The sequence below is a fragment of the Lucilia cuprina genome, chromosome 3, assembly GCF_022045245.1.
Source record: "Lucilia cuprina isolate Lc7/37 chromosome 3, ASM2204524v1, whole genome shotgun sequence".
Lineage (NCBI taxonomy): Eukaryota > Metazoa > Arthropoda > Insecta > Diptera > Calliphoridae > Lucilia > Lucilia cuprina.
The window spans coordinates 47623841-47651798 of NC_060951.1; the positions used below are offsets into that span (position 1 = coordinate 47623841).

At 26.4% G+C, this 27958-nt stretch overlaps 1 protein-coding gene across 2 annotated transcripts in view; it reads left to right on the forward strand.

Annotated features, from left to right (window-relative positions):
* Nucleotides 1-27958, forward strand: part of LOC111686939 — a 360960-nt gene that overhangs the window by 89500 nt on the left and 243502 nt on the right. For both annotated transcript variants that reach the window (XM_046945546.1, XM_046945547.1), the window contains one exon: nt 10250-10338. The gene's annotated coding sequence lies outside the window, so the exon portion shown is untranslated. The remainder of the gene's footprint in view (nt 1-10249; nt 10339-27958) is intronic.

Genomic DNA, 27958 nt, shown 5'->3' on the forward strand with positions numbered 1-27958 from the left:
AGTATATAAATTCTGGGTCCTTATTAGATTCTTAGACGATCAAGCAATGTCCGTCCGTCCGTCTGTCTGTTTAAAGCAAGATAGAGTCCAAATGGAAGTAGCTAGTGAGCTGAAATTTTGCACAAGTAGTTTTATGGCGGTGAAATTCCACAAGAACATATTTTATAGGAACCTAAATTTTTTCCTAAAATTTTATAAGGATCGGTCCATAATTAGCCCTGCTCTCCATATACGGTGCACTTTAAAAAAAGACGTTAATGCTCATAACTGACCTTAAGAACCATATATAGCTATAAAATACCACTTTAACAGTTTTATACGATATAAAATTATTTTCCTAAATTTTAGGAGAATAGATCCATATATAATAAAATAGAAAATTACTTCGATAATATCAATGTATATTAACAAGGATGTTTTAATTGTGGGTATAAAAGATAATATGCCTCTTTATATAGAACATACCTTTCACTAAAAGCATGAAAATCTAGCAGTATATATTGTTTATCGATTCTCTTTCAAAAATAATATAATATTACAGGAAATATATAAGAACATTTTTAATAGAACTTGTGAATTTTCTGTGAATACATATTTCTTAATATAAGTATCCATAGGATACTGATATACATTTACGAACATTTTTTTCATGAGTCTAGTTATTTATTATCTTATATTTTATGTGGATTGGCAATATTTATAACCATTTTTTATGACAGCATTAATTTTTCTATAAAACTATTGCCATCATAACATTTTATTATAATAATCAGAATTCTATTCAAGGACATGGTTTTCTATGATGCAATGAGAAATTTTTATTTTTACATTAACATATTATTTTTGATTAATGTTAAACAAATCAAAGAAATAAAAAAGTTTTGCCAGTATAAAGAAATTTTTGTCCATTAGATCAACAATTTTAATATCCATAATTTTAAAGTTAATTTAATTGAAACTAAATTCCATGCTCATTTTATTTTTCTGCTCTTAAGCTGACCATACACGTAGTATATGCTCGACATTATGTTGCTTGTCTATGAAGCTTAACAACTATTTGTTGTCTTTCTAAATGGTTAACAACTATGATAATTTCTTTTTATTCTCCCTTTTGTATTTCTACATTCTAAACTGTTTTCATTTTTTTTTATTTTATAACGTTAAAAGTTTTAAGAGAACTGAAAAATTAAAATGAAAAGTTGAAACTATTTTTAAAACAATTTAGCTGAAGAATAACATTTTATTAATTTACTATGAAATACTTTGAGGAAAAAATATCCCTAAAAAAGGATTGTGTTGGAAATTTAATGTATAATATTTAATACAGAAGTTTTTTCTGTCAATTTAATGCCGTTCTGCCTGCTTAATGAAACTATTGAGGGAATCATACTAAATAAAATATAATTTTTATTTTATTTAAATAAATTCTTATTGATAAATGAAATCACAGAAATACTTAATAATCGCATTATAGATCTGCTAAACTAGTTTTAAACTTGACAAAAAAATAAAAAAACTTTTATCAAATTATATTTAAAATAAAAATTTCTTAAGCATGAATAATTTTTCATATTTTCCCCATAATCAAATCAATTTATATCTATTACATATTTATTCTATTTTGCTAAAATCAGCAAAAAAATGTTGCGGTTTCTTGAAGTCTGTTTATTTAAATCTTAATTTGATATGTCACTCTTGACTCTTTGGTGTTTTGCAATTTCGCACAAAAAAGAAAACCCCACCAACCAACAACACTCACACAACAAAGAGCTGTCAAAAATGTCTTGAATGTTTTTTTTTTATTTCTTCTAACTTTTCGTTGTTATTTAAATATTTTACCCTTAGACGCCTTTTGTTGATGTCTGCTGAGACAAACATTTGAGTATTGAAATCGAAAAGCAATTTGATAAACTTCTAGTGGAAATCCATAAGGGGAAACATGAATTGTAATCTACTCAGTTAAATTGGGTAATTGTGCTTATCTAACGCGTTTTCTTTTCTCTAACGTCTAGAGCGACGCTAGTGTTTTTTTCACAAAAAAAAAAAAACACTGACAGTTTCATATTTTTCTTTTTTATATTAGGTTTTTCGTTTTTGCTTCATGATTTTGAAATGTCATAAAATATAAAACATTATAATATCCTGGATAATACTCCCTGTCTTTTTTTTTTCTTCTATTATTTGTGGTTATAAGTTGTGAGAGTATGTATGTATTTTGTTACAAAACACAAATCTTACAGATAAAATCCTTTGAATAAAAAACTTTAAACTTGTTTTTTTGCAAACATTTAAAGCAGCATGAACTTTATTTGACCTCTTTCTGAAAAATTTTGCAATGTGTTTTTATAAATATATTTTCTATAAAAAATTAAATTTGCCTCATAAAAAATCTTAAAATGCACACAGCATTTTCTATAGAGACAATTTGTGTCATTAAAGAGAAAATTCTTTTCTATAAAAAATTGTTCTCATTTAAGTAGACATTTTCTATAGAAATTTTATCTTACTTAAATAAAAAATATGTACCATTAAAAGAGAAATTTTCTATAAAAAATGTGCCACTTTTGCCAAGTGAAATATTTTCATATAAAGATTGTCTCTTTTATATTGTCGTTTTATAGAGGAAATTTAATGAGACGTTTTGTATAGAATGTGTTTATTTTAACAATAAATTTTGTCTCTTGAAAGAAAACTTTCACTTCAGAAAATGTGTCTTTTTTAAAACACATTTTTTTGGAAAAATATATCTCATTTAAAGTGTCTTTTCTATAGAAAATTTTTCTCATTTAAAGAGACATTTTCTTTAGAAAAATGTACTCATTTTGGGAGACATTTGTATAGATGTTGTATCTCATTTAAATATAAATTTTCTATAGAAAATATGTATTATTAAAATATACATTTTTCTATAAAAAATGTGTCTCTTCTGGCAAAACGTGATATATTTTCGTATAATGTTTGTTTCATTTCTAGATTCATTTTCCAGAGAAAATTTAAAGAGACGTTTTCTAATAGACGTGTCTATTTTAGCAAGAAATGTTGTCTCTTAAAAGAAGGCATTTTCTTAAGAAAATGTATTTCTTTTCTATATAAAATGTGTCGACTTTTAAAAGATAATAATATAAAAAATATATAGAAAATATATCTCATTTCGTGCGCAATTTATATTCCTATACCAAATGAATGAATGGACAAGATATAGAAAATCACATTTCTATAGGAAATTTGTCCCACTGAAAGCTACATTTTTGTCATTCTATTTGTAACACACTGAAACGAAAAAGATGAATGCTAAGACCCATTAAAGTATATAAATTCTGGGTCCTTATTAGATTCTTAGACGATCAAGCAATGTCCGTCCGTCCGTCTGTCTGTTTAAAGCAAGATAGAGTCCAAATGGAAGTAGCTAGTGAGCTGAAATTTTGCACAAGTAGTTTTATGGCGGTGAAATTCCACAAGAACATATTTTATAGGAACCTAAATTTTTTCCTAAAATTTTATAAGGATCGGTCCATAATTAGCCCTGCTCTCCATATACGGTGCACTTTAAAAAAAAGACGTTAATGCTCATAACTGACCTTAAGAACCATATATAGCTATAAAATACCACTTTAACAGTTTTATACGATATAAAATTATTTTCCTAAATTTTAGGAGAATAGATCCATATATAATAAAATAGAAAATTACTTCGATAATATCAATGTATATTAACAAGGATGTTTTAATTGTGGGTATAAAAGATAATATGCCTCTTTATATAGAACATACCTTTCACTAAAAGCATGAAAATCTAGCAGTATATATTGTTTATCGATTCTCTTTCAAAAATAATATAATATTACAGGAAATATATAAGAACATTTTTAATAGAACTTGTGAATTTTCTGTGAATACATATTTCTTAATATAAGTATCCATAGGATACTGATATACATTTACGAACATTTTTTTCATGAGTCTAGTTATTTATTATCTTATATTTTATGTGGATTGGCAATATTTATAACCATTTTTTATGACAGCATTAATTTTTCTATAAAACTATTGCCATCATAACATTTTATTATAATAATCAGAATTCTATTCAAGGACATGGTTTTCTATGATGCAATGAGAAATTTTTATTTTTACATTAACATATTATTTTTGATTAATGTTAAACAAATCAAAGAAATAAAAAAGTTTTGCCAGTATAAAGAAATTTTTGTCCATTAGATCAACAATTTTAATATCCATAATTTTAAAGTTAATTTAATTGAAACTAAATTCCATGCTCATTTTATTTTTCTGCTCTTAAGCTGACCATACACGTAGTATATGCTCGACATTATGTTGCTTGTCTATGAAGCTTACAACTATTTGTTGTCTTTCTAAATGGTTAACAACTATGATAATTTCTTTTTATTCTCCCTTTTGTATTTCTACATTCTAAACTGTTTTCATTTTTTTTTATTTTATAACGTTAAAAGTTTTAAGAGAACTGAAAAATTAAAATGAAAAGTTGAAACTATTTTTAAAACAATTTAGCTGAAGAATAACATTTTATTAATTTACTATGAAATACTTTGAGGAAAAAATATCCCTAAAAAAGGATTGTGTTGGAAATTTAATGTATAATATTTAATACAGAAGTTTTTTCTGTCAATTTAATGCCGTTCTGCCTGCTTAATGAAACTATTGAGGGAATCATACTAAATAAAATATAATTTTTATTTTATTTAAATAAATTCTTATTGATAAATGAAATCACAGAAATACTTAATAATCGCATTATAGATCTGCTAAACTAGTTTTAAACTTGACAAAAAAATAAAAAAACTTTTATCAAATTATATTTAAAATAAAAATTTCTTAAGCATGAATAATTTTTCATATTTTCCCCATAATCAAATCAATTTATATCTATTACATATTTATTCTATTTTGCTAAAATCAGCAAAAAAATGTTGCGGTTTCTTGAAGTCTGTTTATTTAAATCTTAATTTGATATGTCACTCTTGACTCTTTGGTGTTTTGCAATTTCGCACAAAAAAGAAAACCCCACCAACCAAAACACACTCACACAACAAAGAGCTGTCAAAAATGTCTTGAATGTTTTTTTTTTATTTCTTCTAACTTTTCGTTGTTATTTAAATATTTTACCCTTAGACGCCTTTTGTTGATGTCTGCTGAGACAAACATTTGAGTATTGAAATCGAAAAGCAATTTGATAAACTTCTAGTGGAAATCCATAAGGGGAAACATGAATTGTAATCTACTCAGTTAAATTGGGTAATTGTGCTTATCTAACGCGTTTTCTTTTCTCTAACGTCTAGAGCGACGCTAGTGTTTTTTTCACAAAAAAAAAAAAACACTGACAGTTTCATATTTTTCTTTTTTATATTAGGTTTTTCGTTTTTGCTTCATGATTTTGAAATGTCATAAAATATAAAACATTATAATATCCTGGATAATACTCCCTGTCTTTTTTTTTTCTTCTATTATTTGTGGTTATAAGTTGTGAGAGTATGTATGTATTTTGTTACAAAACACAAATCTTACAGATAAAATCCTTTGAATAAAAAACTTTAAACTTGTTTTTTTGCAAACATTTAAAGCAGCATGAACTTTATTTGACCTCTTTCTGAAAAATTTTGCAATGTGTTTTTATAAATATATTTTCTATAAAAAATTAAATTTGCCTCATAAAAAATCTTAAAATGCACACAGCATTTTCTATAGAGACAATTTGTGTCATTAAAGAGAAAATTCTTTTCTATAAAAAATTGTTCTCATTTAAGTAGACATTTTCTATAGAAATTTTATCTTACTTAAATAAAAAATATGTACCATTAAAAGAGAAATTTTCTATAAAAAATGTGCCACTTTTGCCAAGTGAAATATTTTCATATAAAGATTGTCTCTTTTATATTGTCGTTTTATAGAGGAAATTTAATGAGACGTTTTGTATAGAATGTGTTTATTTTAACAATAAATTTTGTCTCTTGAAAGAAAACTTTCACTTCAGAAAATGTGTCTTTTTTAAAACACATTTTTTTGGAAAAATATATCTCATTTAAAGTGTCTTTTCTATAGAAAATTTTTCTCATTTAAAGAGACATTTTCTTTAGAAAAATGTACTCATTTTGGGAGACATTTGTATAGATGTTGTATCTCATTTAAATATAAATTTTCTATAGAAAATATGTATTATTAAAATATACATTTTTCTATAAAAAATGTGTCTCTTCTGGCAAAACGTGATATATTTTCGTATAATGTTTGTTTCATTTCTAGATTCATTTTCCAGAGAAAATTTAAAGAGACGTTTTCTAATAGACGTGTCTATTTTAGCAAGAAATGTTGTCTCTTAAAAGAAGGCATTTTCTTAAGAAAATGTATTTCTTTTCTATATAAAATGTGTCGACTTTTAAAAGATAATAATATAAAAAATATATAGAAAATATATCTCATTTCGTGCGCAATTTATATTCCTATACCAAATGAATGAATGGACAAGATATAGAAAATCACATTTCTATAGGAAATTTGTCCCACTGAAAGCTACATTTTTGTCATTCTATTTGTAACACACTGAAACGAAAAAGATGAATGCTAAGACCCATTAAAGTATATAAATTCTGGGTCCTTATTAGATTCTTAGACGATCAAGCAATGTCCGTCCGTCCGTCTGTCTGTTTAAAGCAAGATAGAGTCCAAATGGAAGTAGCTAGTGAGCTGAAATTTTGCACAAGTAGTTTTATGGCGGTGAAATTCCACAAGAACATATTTTATAGGAACCTAAATTTTTTCCTAAAATTTTATAAGGATCGGTCCATAATTAGCCCTGCTCTCCATATACGGTGCACTTTAAAAAAAAGACGTTAATGCTCATAACTGACCTTAAGAACCATATATAGCTATAAAATACCACTTTAACAGTTTTATACGATATAAAATTATTTTCCTAAATTTTAGGAGAATAGATCCATATATAATAAAATAGAAAATTACTTCGATAATATCAATGTATATTAACAAGGATGTTTTAATTGTGGGTATAAAAGATAATATGCCTCTTTATATAGAACATACCTTTCACTAAAAGCATGAAAATCTAGCAGTATATATTGTTTATCGATTCTCTTTCAAAAATAATATAATATTACAGGAAATATATAAGAACATTTTTAATAGAACTTGTGAATTTTCTGTGAATACATATTTCTTAATATAAGTATCCATAGGATACTGATATACATTTACGAACATTTTTTTCATGAGTCTAGTTATTTATTATCTTATATTTTATGGATTGGCAATATTTATAACCATTTTTTATGACAGCATTAATTTTTCTATAAAACTATTGCCATCATAACATTTTATTATAATAATCAGAATTCTATTCAAGGACATGGTTTTCTATGATGCAATGAGAAATTTTTATTTTTACATTAACATATTATTTTTGATTAATGTTAAACAAATCAAAGAAATAAAAAAGTTTTGCCAGTATAAAGAAATTTTTGTCCATTAGATCAACAATTTTAATATCCATAATTTTAAAGTTAATTTAATTGAAACTAAATTCCATGCTCATTTTATTTTTCTGCTCTTAAGCTGACCATACACGTAGTATATGCTCGACATTATGTTGCTTGTCTATGAAGCTTAAGTCATGTTCAGCAAAGTATTTAACATTCTATTCAGTTAAACTATATGATTTTATCTTAACTCAAATCATTCACATTCCATTTTCCTTAATGATAATTTATTATACTTAATTTCCGTAAAAGATTACAATTTGCCCAAATACCTTTATGACAAATTTCCATTCCTGTTTGGAAGTTTCAAGTGTCATAAATCTTCTCTCAAAACAGCAACAATATATTTGAAAATTATCAGCAAAAACAAAAAAAAACTAAACAACTTGTTTTATTAACACGTCTCGAAAAACAAAAAAAAAAAGGCGTTAAGTCCAAATAAAGTTTATTAAACTTATGTGGATATAATCAATAGAGTGACATCATTTATTATTTTTTTTTTCCTTGTGGCGTAAAAGCGGAAAAACATAAATAAAAACTAAAATTTACAATTCAGTATAATGGTCACTAATTTTATTTTTCATTTTGTGGTTTTACTTTATGATCCTATATTTTTGTATACCATACATACATATTTATTTAATATAAATAATTTAATTTCTTTGTGTTTTTTATAAATAAATTTATAATAAATATGTTTATAATAAAATCAACATACTGATATATTTATGTTTAATTTTCTAATGTTGATAACATTAAGTAAGTAAAATTTCGTTTAAAAACAATTGTTATTTGATATTTTTTTTAAACAACAAGGATATAACAATGCTTTAATAGATAATTTAATAAAATGTTACAATGATTTGGTGTAAATTTATGGCCAAAAACTTAAGAATATTAAATTCATCTATGAAATTAAACACAAAATTTATTGTAGTTTTGTTTATGTTGATTCCATAAAGTTAAAATCTGGTTTTATTGCATGAAACTTAAAATTTTGTTTTAATCCAACAAAAATTGTATAGTTAGACAACTAGTTGAGATCAATGATTATACCCTACACCACTTTAGTTGGGGAGGGTATATTGATGTTTGTAACATACAAAAATATTCGTCCTATACCCACCTTAAAGTATACCAATCGGCTTAGAATCATTTTCTGAGTCGATTAAGCTATGCCCGTCCGTCCGTCCGTCTGGCTGTCCATGTAAACCTTGTGTGCAGAGTATAGACCGCAATTTTTAAGATAATTGGATGAAATTTGGCACACACGCTTCTTTTGCCTATTGAAAATGATTAAAATCGGTCCATTATTTCGACTAGCCCCCATACAACCGTAGCCCCAAAATATGGCCTTTTGGCTTATAATTAATTTAAATTATGTTAACAAAAGTCGACAAAACTTAGTTTTATAGAACTTTAAATGACACTACCGATTTTTGAAATGATCGGGCTTCACTTGACCCTATCCCCCATACAAACTCCCCTTTAGAAAATGACTTAAAGGTCAAAATTCACTTACAAACACTAATAACACTTTTAAATTCTACATAAATAATATTGAAGAAGACTTAACTCCCCCTACCAACCTTTTTAAGGATAGGGCCATATTTTTCCCTACTCCCCTTTAAGTCCTCTTAAGAAAATCTCTTTGTTTGCCAAAAAAAAGTAAAAATATTCCGAAATAAAGTTAAAAAAATAAACCAAATGCTTTATTTTTTTAATAATCCAAATTTTTAACATACATACTGACTGGTGTATGGTATCATATGGTCGGTTACGCCCGACTATACATTCATACTTGTTTTAGTTTGAAATTGCCACTTTCGAAACTGGTTCTGAGGAAGCGTTATGGAGTCGTCACTCATTCTTTGAAACGGTTCTAAAACTAGTTCTTTAATCAATGAAAGTTAGCAGCTTACTTTCAATTTTTTCCGGATCAATTCAATTAGTAATATTTTTAAAGCCTTATAATTCAGTTGTATGCAAAAATATACATATGAATACGTTTTATGTTTTGATAAAAATAAGCTAAAAATATTATAATTTTTTTACATATTTTTAAACTAATTCCAAGAAGTTGTATCGGATCAGGTATGCATTCCATTTAACTATTGTAGTATCAATGTATAATTAGTGTCAAAGAACTAGTTCCTTTAAACTTCTTAGAATTATTTTAGAACAGGTTTCAGAAGTAATGACGACATAATTAGTTCCAAGGTTGTTGTTTAAGAATCAGAAGTTGTTTCGTTTGCACTCGTTCTGTTTTTAAAAAAAGTTCTTAAATTTTTTCTGGGAATTATTGTTTTTATTTTATATAACAAAACTAAGAGCTAAAACTTTATACAAATATGTATTCAATTATTTTATGCAAATTTTTTAAATATATATTTTTTTATTATTTTATCTCAATTTATTTATTATAACTTTATTTATATGTAATTCCTTTGAGTATTGAGTTTTGGTTATAAAATTTTCTATTTTTTATTTCATTTTACTGATACTAGTGTGTAGGTATTATAAAAAGTGTTGAATGATTTTTAAATATGTTGCATTTATCTTTGTATCCTAAGGCTACTTGAAGCAAAATATTTTTTTTAATATTTTTTATCTTTTTTTTGTGTTCATTTAAAATATTTTATTTCTTTTCATACAAATAAAGGTAAAAATTATTTTGTGGTAAATAAAGTTTTTCTTTTTATATTTCTTTCTCTTTGCAGAAAAGTGTCTACATAAAAAAAGTTTTGAAATGTTCCGGAGAATGCTGTAGTAAAGTGGAGATCTAAAATCCACAAAAAAATAAATTCAAGTGGTAAGTCATATTCCTGTTGCACATTATATTTTAATTAAATTAAAAACCATTAGTTTAATGAAGAAGATTAAGTGGATTTTTGTTTTTTTTTTGCTGTTGTATTTTGTTTGTATGGAAAAAAATGTCTTTTAAGAAGTACAATGGATAAGATTTAAGTTTGTGGAAAAGTGTTGGTTTACGTTTTTTATGCAGTTGAAAGGAAAAGTTTTTCCTTAGTCTTTAAGTAGTTTATTAAGTAATTGTTTTTATCTTATTTTTATACCCACCATCAAAAAAGATGGGGGTATATTGTTTTTGTCATTCCGTTTGTAACACATTGAAATATTCGTCTAAGACCCATAAAAGTATATATATTCTGGGTCCTTATTAGATTCTAAGACGATCTAGCCATGTCCGTCCGTCTGTCTGTCTGTCTGTCTGTCTGTTGAAAACACGATAGAGTCCAAACGGAAGTAGCTAGCGAGCTGAAATTTTGCACAGATACTTATAGTTAATCCAGTTTGTTTGGTATTGAAAATGGGCAATATCGGTCCACGATTTCGCCTAGCCCCCATATAAGGCCTCCTTTAGAAAATTACATTATCGCCAATAACTGACTAACAAAAGCATCAATAGCGCTGTAATTCGGCACAAACATGTTTTATGGGGACATAAATCTTTTCATAGAATTTCATAAGGATCGGTCCATAATTGACCCTACCCCCCATACAAAGTACCCTTCAGAAAATGACTTTATCGTTCACAACTGACTAACAGAAGCATCAATAGCGGTGTAATTCGGCACAAACATGTTTTATGGTGACATAAATCTCTTCGTAGAATTTTATAAGGATCGGTCCATAATTGACCCTACCCCCCATATAAAGTCCCCTTCAGAAAATGACTTTATCGCCAATAACTGGCTAAGAGAAGCATCAATAGCAGTGAAATTCGACACAAACATGTTTTATAGGGACATAAATCTGTTCATAGAATTTCATAAGGATCGGTCAATAATTGACCCTACCCCCCATACAAAGTACCCTTCAGAAAATGACTTTATCGCTCACAACTGACTAACAGAAGCATCAATAGCGGTGTAATTCGGCACAAACATGTTTTATGGGGACATAAATCTTTTCGTAGAATTTTATAAGGATCGGTTCATAATTGACCCTACCCCCCATATAAAGACCCCTTCAGAAATTGACTTTGTCGCTCATAACTGGCTAAGAGAAGCATCAATAGCGGTGAAATTCGGCACAAACATGTTTTATGGTCTCATAAATCTCTTTGTAGAATTTTATAAGGATAATTGACCCTATACATAATTGACCCTATCCCACCTATAAGGTCCCTTTCAGAAAACGACTTTAATACTCATATCTACCTTAAGAAGCATATATATAACAATAATATTCGACATATAAAAGTTTTATGGGAACTAAAATCATTTTCTTAAATGAGTCCATTATTATATGATGAGTCCATTATTATGTAACCCCCTAATAATGTGCCCTTTAGACAACGAATTCAACGCTCATTACTACAAAATTCTACATGCACAAGTTTCGTGCGAGCCAAAATCTCCCTATTAAATTTTATAAGGATCGATCCTTATTGAAAGTAAGAATATCGGTTCACGTTTTCTCCTATCCCTATTAAAATGCCCCCTTCAGAAAATAACTTTATCGCTAAGAGATGTATGCTCATATCTGCTCATAACATATATATAAAGCAATAAAATTCGACATAAAAAAGTTTTATAGGAAACAAAATCATTTTCATAAATTTAACGAAAATGGATTTATAATTGACCTTACCAAGGTCCCCTTCTGAAAATGACTTTAAGACATATTACTGACCCAAAAATGTAAGTACATCAGTAAAATTCTACATAAACATGAATGATTTGATGGTGGGTATATAAGATTCGGCATGGACGAATATAACATTCTTACTTGTTTATTACTGTTTTTATTGGTAAGCCAACAGTTTTACAAGCGGTCAAAGTAATTCACAGTAATTTATATGAATTCTTATATTTTTTTTTTGAAAAATAATAAAACGTAATTGTTTAGTGTCACCTAGTAATTTACAAGGAGATCAATTTTTTAGTACTTTCCATTCTAAACATTTTAACAGATATGTCACTTTTATAGATATATTTTCTGTAGAAAATTTGTTTCTTTTATAAAGAGAGGTGTTTTATAGAAAATGTATTATTTCAAAGTATTTATGTAGAATATCTATCTTTTTTGTAGAGAAATTTTCTATAGAAAATATATTTCTTGTGTTTAAAAACTTGCTATCGAAAATAGAAAATAGACAAATGTTTCCTTTTATGAAACATTTTATGGAAACATTTTCTACAGAATGTCTCTTTGAACATTTTCTACGGAACGTCTCCATTAACATTTTCTACAAAAAATTTTTCTCTTTTATAGAGATATTTACAATAGAAACTGCTTCTATTTTATAGATACGTTTTCTATAGAAAATGTGGAGATATTTTTTATACAAAATGGGTCGCTTTAATAGCGATATTTTCTTTAGGAAATAAGTCCCTTTATAGCGATATATTCCTTAAAAAATATGTCACTTTTATAGAGATATTTTCTGTAGAAAATTTATCTCTTTTATATAAATATTTTCTATAGAAAATATGTCTTTTTTATATAGACATATTCTTAAGATAATGGGTCTCTTTTCTACAGACATTTGCTACAGAAAATATGTCCGTTTTATAGAAATATTTTCTATAGAAAATGGTTCTCTTTATAGAGACGTTTTTTATAGAAAATGTGGAGATATGTTGTATACAAATAGCGATATTTTCTATTAGAAATAAGTCTCTTTCATAGCGGTATTTTCTATAGAAAATATAAAGTGTCTTCTGTAGAAAATCTGTCTCTTTAATAGAGATATATTTTTTTTAAAAATATTGTCTGGTTTTTCCAATATTTTCTATAGAAATTGTGTCTCTTTTATATAAATATTAGCTATAGAAACTCTGTCTCCTTAGAAAGCCTTTTGCTATAAAAAATTTGTCTCCTTTAAAGAGACATTTTCTATTTTAATTAAGTAAAGGTTACTAAAATACCAACAAAAGCTATTGATTATAAAATAGGTTCACCTTTAAAAAAATATAAAGAAAAATCAAATACATATTCATTACAGAACTTATCAATGCCCCAATCTAAAAACTCTATCCTTTTTATTTCTTCAGTTAGAGACCCACAACATATTGATAACATTATTAAATAATAAATAAAGATTTAAATAAAACTTTGCCTTTATAACCCAACTTCCTTTTTACGCAAAGCAGCATAGCAGTAATTTGATAAATATTTTATAATTTTATGGCAATTATACAAACCATAAACAAATTATAAGCAAAAACTACATTTGAATACCCTTTTTTTGAACACTTCTCCCCCTTAGTTTTCATTTATCTTCTTCCACCACATTCCTCGCAACATATTTACTCTGCAATAGTTCAAAGACCCTCTTATTTTTGTTGTTGGAATTCTCATATTTCTTAACACAAACCCAATAATTTATTAAATAATTTTACTGGGTAACTGCGAGTTGTGACTGCAGGTTTGTAATAAGGATGTGGTTAAAGGATACACAAGTGTGGTAATGGGTTCCTTAAGAAAAATTACATTAAATATTTTGCAAATAATTAGTTTGGAATTTCTTGCTTGTTTATTCAAATTCATATTCCCTTTTTTCTTTTACTACTTGGAAATGAAAATCATTTGAAAATGAAAAATGTTTATTTCTTAAAAAAAGGAAAACAAAAAGAAGGGGAAAAAGACAAAAACAAATCATAAATTTTAAATGGTTAAGCACAAATATCATTAGGCGTAACAAAAAACCAAAACGAAGAAATATTGTCAGGGGTTTGTAATGGTAACGAAGAGGTTGTTGTTTGGTAGCGAGGAATGAGAAATATAAGACAAATAAATTAATCAAAAATAAGCTTTAAAACAAAAACGACAATGACGACATTAAGCAAACACATTAGAGGGTATTAAATGATATGATTTATTTTCCTTATTATGGGTTTTCTGCCTTTTTTCACAGAAATTTTGTAAGACAGGTGCTGGTGGTATTGGGCTTGTGACCAGTACAATATTATTTATGCAACATGTAAAGGTAAGAGATGTAATGAATACTTAATGTATAAATTTACGTTATTTACTGTAGTACAGGCTGAGTGGCAGTAGCAAGGGCATACATATATTTTTCAAAATAAATACTTCAGAAGGACAACAAGTTGTTTTAGGTTAGTTTAAGTACAAAAAAATGGATTTCTATTATTTTCTTATTCTTAGAAAATTCTTCTTCAATTTCTTTTTCAAAAGAAATTTCTTCTTTTTTTGGAAAATTTTATAGATAAATATAATGTGCTGAAAAAATTTCCTCTTTTTATAAAAAAAATCTTCGATAACTTTGCTTTCTGTTAATTTTTTTATCTAAAAGAAAATCTTAAATATTTTTTTAAATTGTTCAAAAATAATTGTTAATTTTTCTGTTTACGTTCTTAATTACTTTTAAAGCCCTTCAATTCGCAATTAACTTTTAATAAATGCTCATTTCTTATAAATTTAAAACACTTTTTTCTTTCAACAAAAACAACAGCTTCAATAAAAAGTAATCAAATCCTCTCCAACAAATCATTCACATTTGAGTTGCCCTAAACGAGGCAATAAAATGACTTTAACACACAAAAGAAACCAATTAGTTTAATAAAGAAAAAAACTGAAAAAAAACTTTTTGTTAAACGTTTAAAAGTCCAAAAAACTACAATTAGCAACAAATTGTTTTTACAAAACTTTTTCAGCTACTTTTCTTTCACAACAGCGGAAACATTTGCGCCAGACAATTTCATGAATTTCATTTAAAGATGAAATGTATTCATATCGGATTTTTTCCCAATTTTTTACATGAACTTTAAGGCCAAAACCAGCAGCAGGAGGACAATTACACTCTAACATACATTTACAAGTATTTATCTCTTTATGTGTAAATGTGGTAATAATATTTTAAAACAAAAAATCCTTGAATAAGTTTAAAGTTAGAAGTTTTAAATTATATTTTATAACCTAAAGCGAAAAAAAGGAACAAAAATCTTTAAAAATGCTAATTGGGTTGACATTATTTCTAAAATATTAGTTTTTTTAAAACGTCAGGCCAAAAGTTTTTTAATATAAGCGGTACATACAAACATACATTAAGTAAATTTTTTTATTTGTATTTTTTAAATAAAACTAGTAGTTTATTTCATTATAACCCCTACTTTTACGTATCAATATTGATACCACATGTTTTTCATTATTTCTTTACTACGAATAGTTCTTTACTAGGAATAATGCGAAAAACTTTTTTTATCTACATTTTTACACAACTCTTAACATATGTTTTAAACAAAAAGTGAGAGTAATTTTAACTGGATTTTTTTATTTTTGTGAAAACTTTGTAAAATTATAAACATATATTTACGATTTTCTTTGAAAAGAAAACTTTTCAATCTAAAACTCTTCAACACATAAAGATATAGTCAGTAAAGTAAGCACGAAAAAATAACAAAGTTTTCTCCAACAAAGTTAAACTAACCAACACTTCCACACTTTTACCGTGATGTGCTGCCGTAGGGTTTGGTGTGTTTTTTGCGTTGTTCAGAATAACCGTTTCTAGTGGGTGAAATGTGACCATCTATGATTTTAGGGGGAAATCCTTTAACTATCACTTTTAAGTCTATAAACTAGTACACATCTATAGTCTAGTCTATAGTCTAGTCTATAGTCTAGTCTATAGTCTAGTCTATAGTCTAGTTTATAGTCTAGTCTATAGTCTAGTCTATAGTCTAGTCTATAGTCTAGTCTATAGTCTAGTCTATAGTCTAGTCTATAGTCTAGTCTATAGTCTAGTCTATAGTCTAGTCTATAGTCTAGTCTATAGTCTAGTCTATAGTCTAGTCTTGTCTACTCTAAATTCTAGTGTATGATGTAGTATATTGTCTAATCTGTAGTCTAGTCATTAGTTTATAGTTATAATATATTGTCTGTAGATAAAAGTGGTCACATGTAAATTGCTTTTCCATTATCATGCCATATGTGTGTTAAAAAATAAAGTTTTTCTTTAACTTTTATTGTTATTGTTTTAAAACCACTATGACAGCGCGAATTAGCCAAATAGTAAATAAATACTACTCTTGTATTTTTCTTTACTTTCTAGCAACTCTACTAATACAACATTTACTCCTTCTTCTGCTTTGCCAACATTTCTCACTCTTTAAATATTTTTCCTTTTGTTCATATTGAAAGTCATGCCACTAATCATTGTATGTGTTAAAATAACCCTGCAGTCAAAATTGCATTTATGTTAAAGGAGAAAAAAGAAAAAAGAAAAAAGCGATAAACTTGCTGAGAAAATTTAGTTTAAACATGAGTATGTTTGTTTGAATATACAATTGCATGTGTATGTATGTTAGTGAGCGCGTGTGCATTCTACCGGAAGTGGTCTCTTTGGTATCCAATAATGTTGGATTGTTTAGTTTTGTTATTGTTAACTGTACAAACTACTATGACTCTGTTATTGTTTTATAGAGTTAGTAAGCGAATAAGTTTTCCTACTTTTAGTAGAGTGTTGGTAGTGTAACAGTTTTTCCTCTCTTCTGAACATTTTCATTCACGTCCATTGCAACAATACGGTTTTATGCTTCGTTTGCACTTTTGTTTTGTTTAGTGAAAGTTTCTTAACTTAATTTTTTATACAGTTTTTAATTTTTTTGTTTTATTTCATGTTTTTTACTATCCACGTTTTCTTTGTCGTTTGTAGTTGAAGGGAAAACTTTTGAATAAGAAACGTCTCATGTGTTTATATAAATTTAAAAAAAACATTTTCTTTCGTTTTTATTTGTATCTGTAGCGTTGGAAATGGACAAAGTTGTTATAATTTTTTTTGCTTATTAGAAGGTTAAGAGTAAAGTGCATAATTGTTTTAATTGTGTATCATTCGTGATCTAAAAAAGTTTTCTCAAACAATTTTCTTTTTTAATTAGCTGTACTTAAAAACAAATGGAAATTAGATTTTGTAAATGTCTTTTTTCTTTAAGAAATAATTAGATAAAAAGAGGATATAGCCAATGACTCATAGTTTTATTTCACACTTTGAGAAAAACTAAATATTTGAAAATTCTTCAAAATGTGGAGAATTTTTCTAATAAATTTTCGGTATATTTGGTGTTAGAAAAAAATTCTTTTTAACTTTAATTTTATAGAAATTTTGTTTTTGTTTTTATATAAAACGTTCTATTGATTTTCTTTTTATAAAAATTTTTTCAATATATTTATTTGTTGTAAAAAGTTTCCATAAAATTCTTTTTAAGTAAAAATTCAGAAAGAATTTTTGATTAATTTTATTTTTATAGAAAATTTTAGAAAAATTTTTGTTCTATAAAAAGTTCCAGAAAATTTTTCTTTTATAGAAAATTCTTGTAATTTTTTTCTTTAGTAAAATTATAAAAAAATTGTCTTTTTATAAATTGTTTTCGAAAAATTTCATTTTAATATTTTCTTTAAATTTATGAACTTTTTTATTTCAGAAAATTTTATAGATTTTTTTACATAATTTTTTTTCCAATAAATTTTCATTTATGGATTCCGATTTAGATTACAATTTATATTTTTTAGAAAATGTTTAATATATTTGTTTAGTATTTTATTGCTTTTGTATTATTGAAATATAAATCAATTGCTTTTAAAACTAAATTAAGTTAATAAAATTAAACTTTTTCAATCAATAATTCACACAACTCAATACAACAAATTTTATTCATTTAGATAGCTTTTGTTTGCAACCTTTTACAAAGTTTTCAAGTACATTCAACAATTCATTGAAATGTTTTGCAGCATGTGTTTTTTTACTCTTCTTTAATTGATGTTTATCTTTTAACATTTATTTTTTATTTATTTAGATTTTTATTTTATTTTTACACATGTTTATATGTTACAAAAAGGAAATTTCATTTTTAATTTCCTTTAAATAAATTGACATTCCAAAATTCTCAATTGTCTGTCCGTCTATCTGTCTGTCGGTTGGATGGTTTGTCTGACGGTTGTTTATCTATTTTCAAATATTTTTGCAACACTTGACAAAGCAATTAAAAACCACACCATTGTAAACATAATAATGAAGGAAAAAATTCCTATTTATAAATACAATGCTTACATATGTATGTATTTACGTACTTTGAACCGCAAAGGAAAAAGAAACCTCAAAAACCAGCTATAAAAACATTAAACAAAAACCCATTTTTGGTAACAATATCATGACACATGAATTCATACAAAATAAAACTGAAAAAAATATTGTTTGTTCTTTTCCTCATGATTACAACTAGATATATATGTTTGTATATGTATAGATACTCCTTAATGATAGTAGAACGTTAGAAGTGTTCCTCTCGTTAGGGTTTTCTTAAAAGTTAATTTTTGTCTAAAAGTTTTATTTCAACAAATGTGGTTCATTTATTTCAGCAAAATAACTAGTTAAATTTAAAAATGCTACCTATCGAATTTGTTTTTAGTTATTCCAATTTATCTTCCTTTGGCATACCCTTAAGTATTTCCAAGTTTATGTATATGTATAAATACATTAAAAACTTAATGTTATTTAGCAATTTCTAAGCAATGTTTTACTTAAACAACAACAACATACAAAAAATTAAATAAAATAGAAAAAAAAACAAAAATAATTTAAACATTAATACAAACATGAAAAAATTACACAAAACCTTTTACTAACAGCAAAAGAATTGAGGAAAAAAATGGAAAGTAATTTTCTTTATTTTGAAATGAGTCTGGGAGAGGAAAAAACTTGAAAGTCTTATAGTTAATATGTGTATTGGTACTTGTGATAATATGTGTGTAGAAAATGAGTTTTTAAGCTAAAAACCCGGTTGCAGGAATGAAGAAAAAAAATAAGCAAATAAAACTAAAAACATTAAAACAAATTACTCAAGTGGCAACATAAGCAACTAACCAAAACAACTACAACAAAAATATTAAAAATTACTATATAAGTTCACATGTTTTTGAGAGAGTATTACCAACAAAGATGTGTGTAATGAAAATAATAACTAGAATAAAAAATTGTAGTAGAGGAGACAAAAGAAGGGAATTCTAATAATAAAATTTTCTCAAAAATTGTATTGAAAATGTTCATTTTATGGAATATCATCTGGAAGCTGGTTCGAATATACCGCAAATCCAAAAATAGAATAAAGTAATTTTTGACAAGCAAATTGTTCCAAAAACAAGTTGAGGTCGAAGTTCCTTTTTTGGAAAGTTTTCTATAAATTTAGTTTAAAGACAATTTTCTTTTTATTAAATATTTTACACTAATTTTATTTTCCGAATAATCTCTTTGTCAAAATATTCGAGAAATTTTCTTTTTATAGAAAATTTTCTATAAATTTCCTCTTTATAAAAAATATTTTTTATTAAATAATTCAATTTATTAAAAATTTAATTTTTTTAGAAAAGTTTTATAAATATCGTCATTATGAAAAAAAATGTCAATTAATTGAATAATTTTCTTTTTTGATAGAAAATTTTACATAAATTTTCTCTCTATTAAATTTTGCTTAAATATAAACCATTTTGATAATTGCTTTTCAAATGTACTCTTATTTTTCTCCTCAATGTTCAACAATCCCTTAAAATTGTCTACAGTTTGCCAAAAAAAAGTCCAGTAGATTGTAAAAATCACTAAAAAAGTAATAGTAATGAAAATAAATTCATACACTTGTCTGAAAATTAGTAAAAGTACTCTGCTAAAGAAAGTATAAAAACACCAAAAACTAAGAAAGCAGAACTAAAAATGAACAAATAAAATTAAAACAAATAAAATAACAAAAACCCCAAATACCAAAACAAACAAAGTGAACGAACAAAAAAGAATAATAAACGCAAAACAAATTTTATCAATGTCTCACATGATTACAGATACAACACACACACACATTAAGGACTCGAATACAAGTCAAGTGTAGAACTCACAAACATACTTCAACTTAACAAAAAAGTCACAAGTGAGAAATAGGGATAAAAGAAAGTTCATGAAACTTTCATTAAGGACATCATTCTATGCATTTGTTACTAAAAACAAGGACTTTTTTCTTCGCTGTGTAACCAGTAGAGTAAAAAACATACTACATGATGGTTGGCTGCTTCGTTTAAACGTTATTAGATGCTACATGTTTTTTTCTCATACAAATAGAGACATGTTAAAGGATTTCATTTTATTTGTTTTTATTGTATATTATTTTTATAAAAAAAACTATAGAATTTTTCTTTTTAACAGCATGATGTTATTTAATTTTGTTTTGTTTGCTACAAATTTCGATTTTATTTTAGATTTCAAGACAAGAACATGTCAAATTGTGTTCACTTGATTGCTTGTTTTTATGGTTAAATGAGTCGTTATTATATTATTGGGAATTATGCCAAACTTATTGTTCCAGAAAATGTTCTTACGTATACTGAGACATACATTTTTATAAATTTACCAACACATTGTTGTAGAGTATTTTTTTTAAAGAAATAAAATTATATAAATGCAAAGATACTCTCCCTTTTTAGTTTGTGATTCAATTCTATTTGTTTGTTTCATATAGAAAGTGATGTTTATGCCAAGACAATGAAGACACTTTAGATTTTTGGACACAAAATATGAAAACGTTAGAATAATGTAAAAGAATTTGAAGAGAAATAGTATATACTTATAGGTCATTTTGTGTAAATTTATTAAATTAATTTCAAGATATTGTGCCAAAAAAGTTGACTTTTATTTTTGTTTTTCCTGAGAATTATAAAACTTTTAAGAACATTAAATTTGATTAAATAATATAAGGTAGTCTTATTTGTGCTTGTAGATAAGAAGATAAGAACATTCTATATGTACATCAATGCTTGGGAAATTTAATCTACTTTAAAAAGTTTAACAATTAAAAATTGTGCCAACTTAGTTCCACACTCCTCTGAGGTGTTCCGTGGATCTAGATATTTAGCATAACACCAAGATTAGCGCAGTTCACAAAGAAAACAAGGAGCTTGAGAAAGGGCCATTTAGTTTGTAATTTTCAGAATATAATTCTTCTACTTCAGTCCTTATTATTGTCAGTGGCAAACAATTTTCTAATTTCTTCTGGTATATCCGGGTTCAAAATCAAAATTTGTGATTCAAAACTGGGACAGGAACGACCTTATAGAAGATTTTGTAGCAAAATAAAACCAATAAACAATGTGATTCTTAGCTAATTTTCATACCTTTCAAATGTATTTTTCCAAACCATTACTAAACTGTCTAGCTAAAACCACAAAAATGTTAAGTTACCGCAATTATTACTGATTTGTTATCTCTTAGGCACATAAAGGCACAAAACGTAAAATTTAACATTTCTGAAATAAATGTGGCTAAATAAACTTGTCGTACACAAATTATAGTATTGCTACTGTATAAGAGCATTATATAAGACTAAAGCATTGTAAAACAATAATAAATATGTATAATGTTAAAAGCAAGTATAAGAAATTTATGTTTTAGGTTTATAAACTGCTAATAATGGATACCAGTAAAATAGTCAAAAAATAGTATTGTAGATAAGTAAGCGTATGTTTTAACATTTATATAATATCTAAGTATATACAAAAATGTATGTATGTATTTGTAAGTATATTTATTTTTGTTCTCTTGAAGTGTAAACTGATATGAACATAAACTGACTGAGTATAACTGATAGACGTACGACAACCAGACAGGAAAGGGAAATACTCACATACATATACTTACAATAGTAGTATATTTGTTAGCACAACATTAACTTTGGACAATAATGATCGTATTGATAATGATTTTATAGTTAAGTTTAATACAACTAGACTTAAACTATAATATATTTGTATGTGCGGCCAATGTACACCATGAAAATACTTCTCATAAATTCTGTTGTAGAAATATCACCAGAAAACAACCCAACCTAACCTAACAGCCAACTACATTTTAACAGGATAATAAATTAATATAAATATGTGTGTGTGTATATATGTGTACGAGTAAGTGCTACATAGTAATATATGTATGTTATACCGCTAAAGGCTGTATGTTATTTATATAGACTCTATATACATATATATATATATATTCACATTCTAATGTTGCTAAAACAAATCTACTTTCATATGCTGTTTATTATATATGTATGTATTAGGCCTGGACATATACCATGATGTAGAATGATTAAAATTTGTTAGACATTTTTGTTGATGGTTTTGTTTATGAAAGTTTATTTGAAAATCTACAATGAAGAGAGAAAATTTGTGTTGAGTTTATTCATGTAATTAAGTACGGAAAATATGTTGTTGTTGTTTGTTTTTATTCTGGTAAATGTTTTCAACATGAATTATGTTACTTTAATATGGGCTGAAATTTGTAGTTAATTTTAAAGAATTTCATAAACAATTTTTAAGTTAAGTACGTATATAAAAAAGTGTATTAGTTAAAGTTAATAAAAGTCATTAACTTTAACGAAGATGAAAATTTCTAAGAAAAAATGTTAAAAATTATTGTTCATTGAGGCGTATAAGTATTATAAATTTTTTATGTGTATTATATATCAATCATACGTATTGTGTATTTCAGTTTTTAGCAATTCTTTTTAAATTCTTTATCACTTGTACGTAATCCGTGGAAACTTATATGAAATGATTTAAATAAAAGCATTAGTACTATATTAGGCTGTGCCGAATCTTAATATTCTTCACCATTATATATTTGAAAAAATCTTCTGTTTTTTTTATTATTATTTTTATAATTCTTACACTAAATTTTTTCAAATTATTTTTTCATTACAAGAATATCATATAACAATAAAATATTATCTTTCGCTGTGTAATAGTGAAAAAAATTATTTTTTTTAATAATGTATACATGGGTAGTATCTAATATCTCCTTTATTTTTGTTGTTTTAAATCTCGAGAATATTTGTAGTCTTCAAAAAATAGATACATAAGAAATAAAAATTTCATAAGCATCCTCAGTTCCTCATGTAAGAGCCAGTCTCTTCATATAGCTTGTAATACATATATTCTTCGGCAAAGTTTAACTTTTCTTAAATCATTTAAATTAGCAGAAATACACTTTTCCTCATTACATATGTAATTTTTGGCAATAAGTATTTGTTAAATTTTATTCAATGTTTAGTTTAATCACATGTTTTACTAAAATTTTATCTACCCACTAATAAATTAACCATAAATACAAAATAGAATTTGTCCATATTATTAATAATATTAGCCAAGCAATCAACTGACCGATCAATTAATTATGCTAAAGCAAAAATATTCCAAGAACTACCAGCACACACTTAATTTATAACTTTCCTCCTTGTCTTTCTCTTCTATGGTAAACATATTGGCAACATATTCATTCCTACGAGTATAAACTTATTAAGAAGAATCCCTGTAAATATTACTAATTAATAAATATTCATTAACTTTTACCTCAAAATTTAACCATAGAATATTAAATAGAATTTTACCTGAATTTTAAATGTTCATGTAGAATATTTAAACTTAAATATGCATGGAATAAAATAGAAACTTAATTAACATATTGACTAAAATATTTTAGGTTATAATTTTTTTTGTTTCTAATCGAAAAACCCCCAAAAATTAAGGTTATACACAGACTAATATATAAAATCCAATTTTATGGCTTTATAAATGTGTCAAAAAGTTTTTAAAGTTTACCATAGTTGCTGTTGTGTGGAAGGCAAAAAACGGAAAAGTCAATGACACAAACAGGACATGTTTTCACACACACACACATACATCTAGAAACTTTATGGATTTACATAGTCATTTCTAAAAACATAGATACATGTATGTATGTAGCAATATTTAGAAACCGTTATGGGAACAAATGTTACAGCAAGACCAATTGACCACTAATTTGTTTAAACAATTCCAAGTAACCCTTAACTGTATACATACACTTCATTGAATATTTATAATGACTTTTTACTGCCTGCTTAGTTGGGTTGCTTACTCGAAGTCATCATACATTGTAGCCATGTTGTTATAATTTACCATAATTGTGTCAGCCAAATAGCGAAAACATGCGAAATCCAAACTGTCAATGGCAAGAAACTCAATTTTGTTTTTTATTTTTTTGGCCAACACCACCAAAATATTGAGTTTGTTGAGTCTTTTATGTAGTGTTGTATGCAGTTAGTTAGTGGAAAAATATTTGTATTTTCTTAGAAAACATTTTTGATCCAAAACCTTTATTAAATTTCCAAAAATATAAAAATATTTTTTAAAAAAAATTTATCTGAAATTTTCATAATAAAATAATTTTCCGAAATATTCTTAAAATAGATTTTAAAATTTCCAATTTTTCTGAGTGTAAAAAATATCCGTCATTAGTAAGATGGCTAGTTAGTTAGTCAGTTAGTTAACTAGTTAGTTAGTCAGTAAGTTAGTTAGGTAGGTAATTAGTAATATTTAAATTATTAATGGTTAGTCACATCCTTTTCCCATGTATAACAGTTGCTTCTAACCGCAAGCTCTTCTGAAATGAAACCCATAGCAAAAATCTGTCAAAACTGCCTCAACATATTTGTCCTACATCCTTAACAAATTAGTACAACTAAATAACCCAGAATACAAAAAAGAAAAACTGCCAACAATGAAAACGAAACCGTAACCCAAAAGAAAATGATTATCAATGTGTAAAATTTAACGATAATTTCATCGTTTATGAACGTTGCGAACATGCACACACATATCGCACACTAAATAACAATGACACCGGAAATCCAACGATAAATGTTAGAAGTTTCAACTTTTTTGTCTTTTCTATCTTTAGCTTTTGTTTGCTCAATACTACTGTTCATAAAACAAAAGACTTCTTTCGACAATACGATGAAAATCATGTTACAAGCCAAACCATTTGTTTAGCTTAGCAAAAAGGTACAAACAAACTGCTAAAGTATACACAGTACTTAATGAATGGACAACAGTCATGTATGTATATCAAATTAAATTTTTCTGCTGGCCAAAAACTCTAAAATAGAAAAAAGTGGAAAATTCTCATATATTAACACATTAGTTTGACCGCTTTTTAGTGTATTACAATTTTCTTTTTTTTTTTGCCTTTCTTTTGGTTTATCCTTTTAGCCAACTAACCAACTGACCGACCAACCACCATTCTTACTAACAAATGAACCAAACACAAATTTAATGTAATCGATGATACTTGCTCCAAAATGGTTTCTCATGATATTTTATTTTGTGGTGGTTATTTTTGTTGCCTTTAACTTTTAGAGCTTATAATTCTCCATAATCAATGGCTGCTTGTTTTGGGGCCTTAATGTTATTTTTGGTCTATAAAAGGCTATCATCATACAGTTTAAATAGCTAAAGTAGTTATATAGTTGGCTTGTATGTTTATAGCAGAAGCATCACCATCATCATGCCTGGCATCATCAGTTAAGTTGTGAGTGAAGAACTAAGGCCTAAGGAAATAAACGATTTGTTTTTCCAATTTATTTTTGAACACAACATTTCCACAAATCCCTTTATTGATGATTATAATTTTTGCTGTTGTTGTAGTCATAGCAAAGTACTTAGTAACAATTTTTTTTTAAGTTCACATACTTAAATCTATGAATTTTGTTTAGAAAATCATGTATTGTTGCGAAATAAAATAAAGGATTTAAATTTATATGTTTTTATATCAATAGATCTTATTTTCTCTAGAACAAGCTACTTTACAGAAAGTGAATGAGTGAGTGGTGATTTAAAGCTAAAGTATTTCGATGTATTGTGGATGAACTTTTACTAAATTATTTTGTTATTTATTTGTGATGTTAGAAAACTAGATAAAGTTCCTTTAGAGACTTTTGAAAAATACACATGTTTTTTTTTTTTTGTTAACAACACAAAATAAAAAGATAAATAGATGATTTATCAGAAAATTTATAAAAATAGCGAAACTTTAAAAAATGCAGATTGAAATAAAATTTTTAAGAAATTTTTTATAAATTTATAATTTGAATTAAGAATTTATCGAAAATCTTCTTAAAATTTTTTGTTAAATAAAATTAAAAAATGTATCTTAAATGTTCTAAAAAGAAAGAACTTTCTAATTATTTCTAAATATTGAAAAGTATTTTCAAAATTGAACAAAAATTATTGTGAAAGGACTCTGTTTTGACAAACACTTAGATGCAGTAGTGTATAGTATTAGATCCAGCCTGTAGCATATGTTCCAAATCTCCATTTTACGGTAGGATGGTATTCAGAGCTTCTGAAGAACTAGTTCTTAAAGCATATGACATTCCAAAGCATGTATCTTTGCATAGCTTGTCTACAACAAATTTTTTCTTAGTTGAGGTCCATCATACCTCAATAGGTTGCCAGTCTTGACTTCTAATTAAGGATAGCTTGTCATTGTTTTTTAGAAGGGTGCTGTGATAGCGCTACTAAAGTCTCTTGGCTAGAAGCTTAGAGGTCATCTTCTGATGAGTGGTCAATCTCCACCTTTTTGTTGTTGTGGGTTGTAATTGTGTGAATTCTTATTATATTCCCATGAGTAGACATGTGATGGTAAAGATGATCAATGCTGTGATAACTTTCATGCACTCGACTAATTACAACCTTGCAGTGTCCTAGCGCCGAAGGTAGCTGTTAAGGGCTTATCCGCTTTTGGCAATTTCTTAGCACTGTTACCAACTACATTAACTGTACCAGTGGGGTATTTTATAATTGGGGATAGGGATATAAAAGGTACAATTGATTAGCATGGCATCGATAACCTTTGGTTATGAATTCTTTTAAGTTAGTTGCCTCAAGTCGACATTGCTATTGTAGAGTCTATTTAAGATATTTCTGATAGACATAGGTGGTAGAAAAAAAACGTAATTTATTAGAAATTTTCGGAAAACTTATCTAAAATTTATTAAAACTAGAAATTTGTTCGACATATTCTTAAAATTAAGTTTTCGCAATTTTTTTAAATATAAATTTTTTCTCAATTTTCTTAAAAAAAAATTATCCGAACTTTTTTAAAAATTTTAATTTTCAAACAAAATTTTAAATTTAAAATATATTTTTATACCCTTCACCTTCGTGAGAAGGGTATATATAAGTTTGTCATTCCGTTTGTAATTTCTATAATATAATTTTCCGACCCTATAAAGTATATATATTCTGGATCCTTATAGGTAGCGGAGATGATTAAGCCATGTCCGTCTGTCTGTCTGTCTGTCTGTCTGTCCGTCTGTCTGTCTGTATGTTTGTTGAAATCAGTTTTTAGAAGACCCCAGATATCTGCGAGATCCGAATCTTCCATAATTCTATCAGACATACGACCGGCAAGAACGCTATTTAAAATCAGCAAAATCGGTCCATAAATAACGGAGATATGAGAAAAAAACCGAGACAACCTCTGAAAATTTCATATAAAATTTAGATTTTTTATTCATGCTCAGACAGAAACTGCAAAAAACAAAAACAAAATACATAACAATACGGTAAATATTGTTATTGTAATTTGTTTA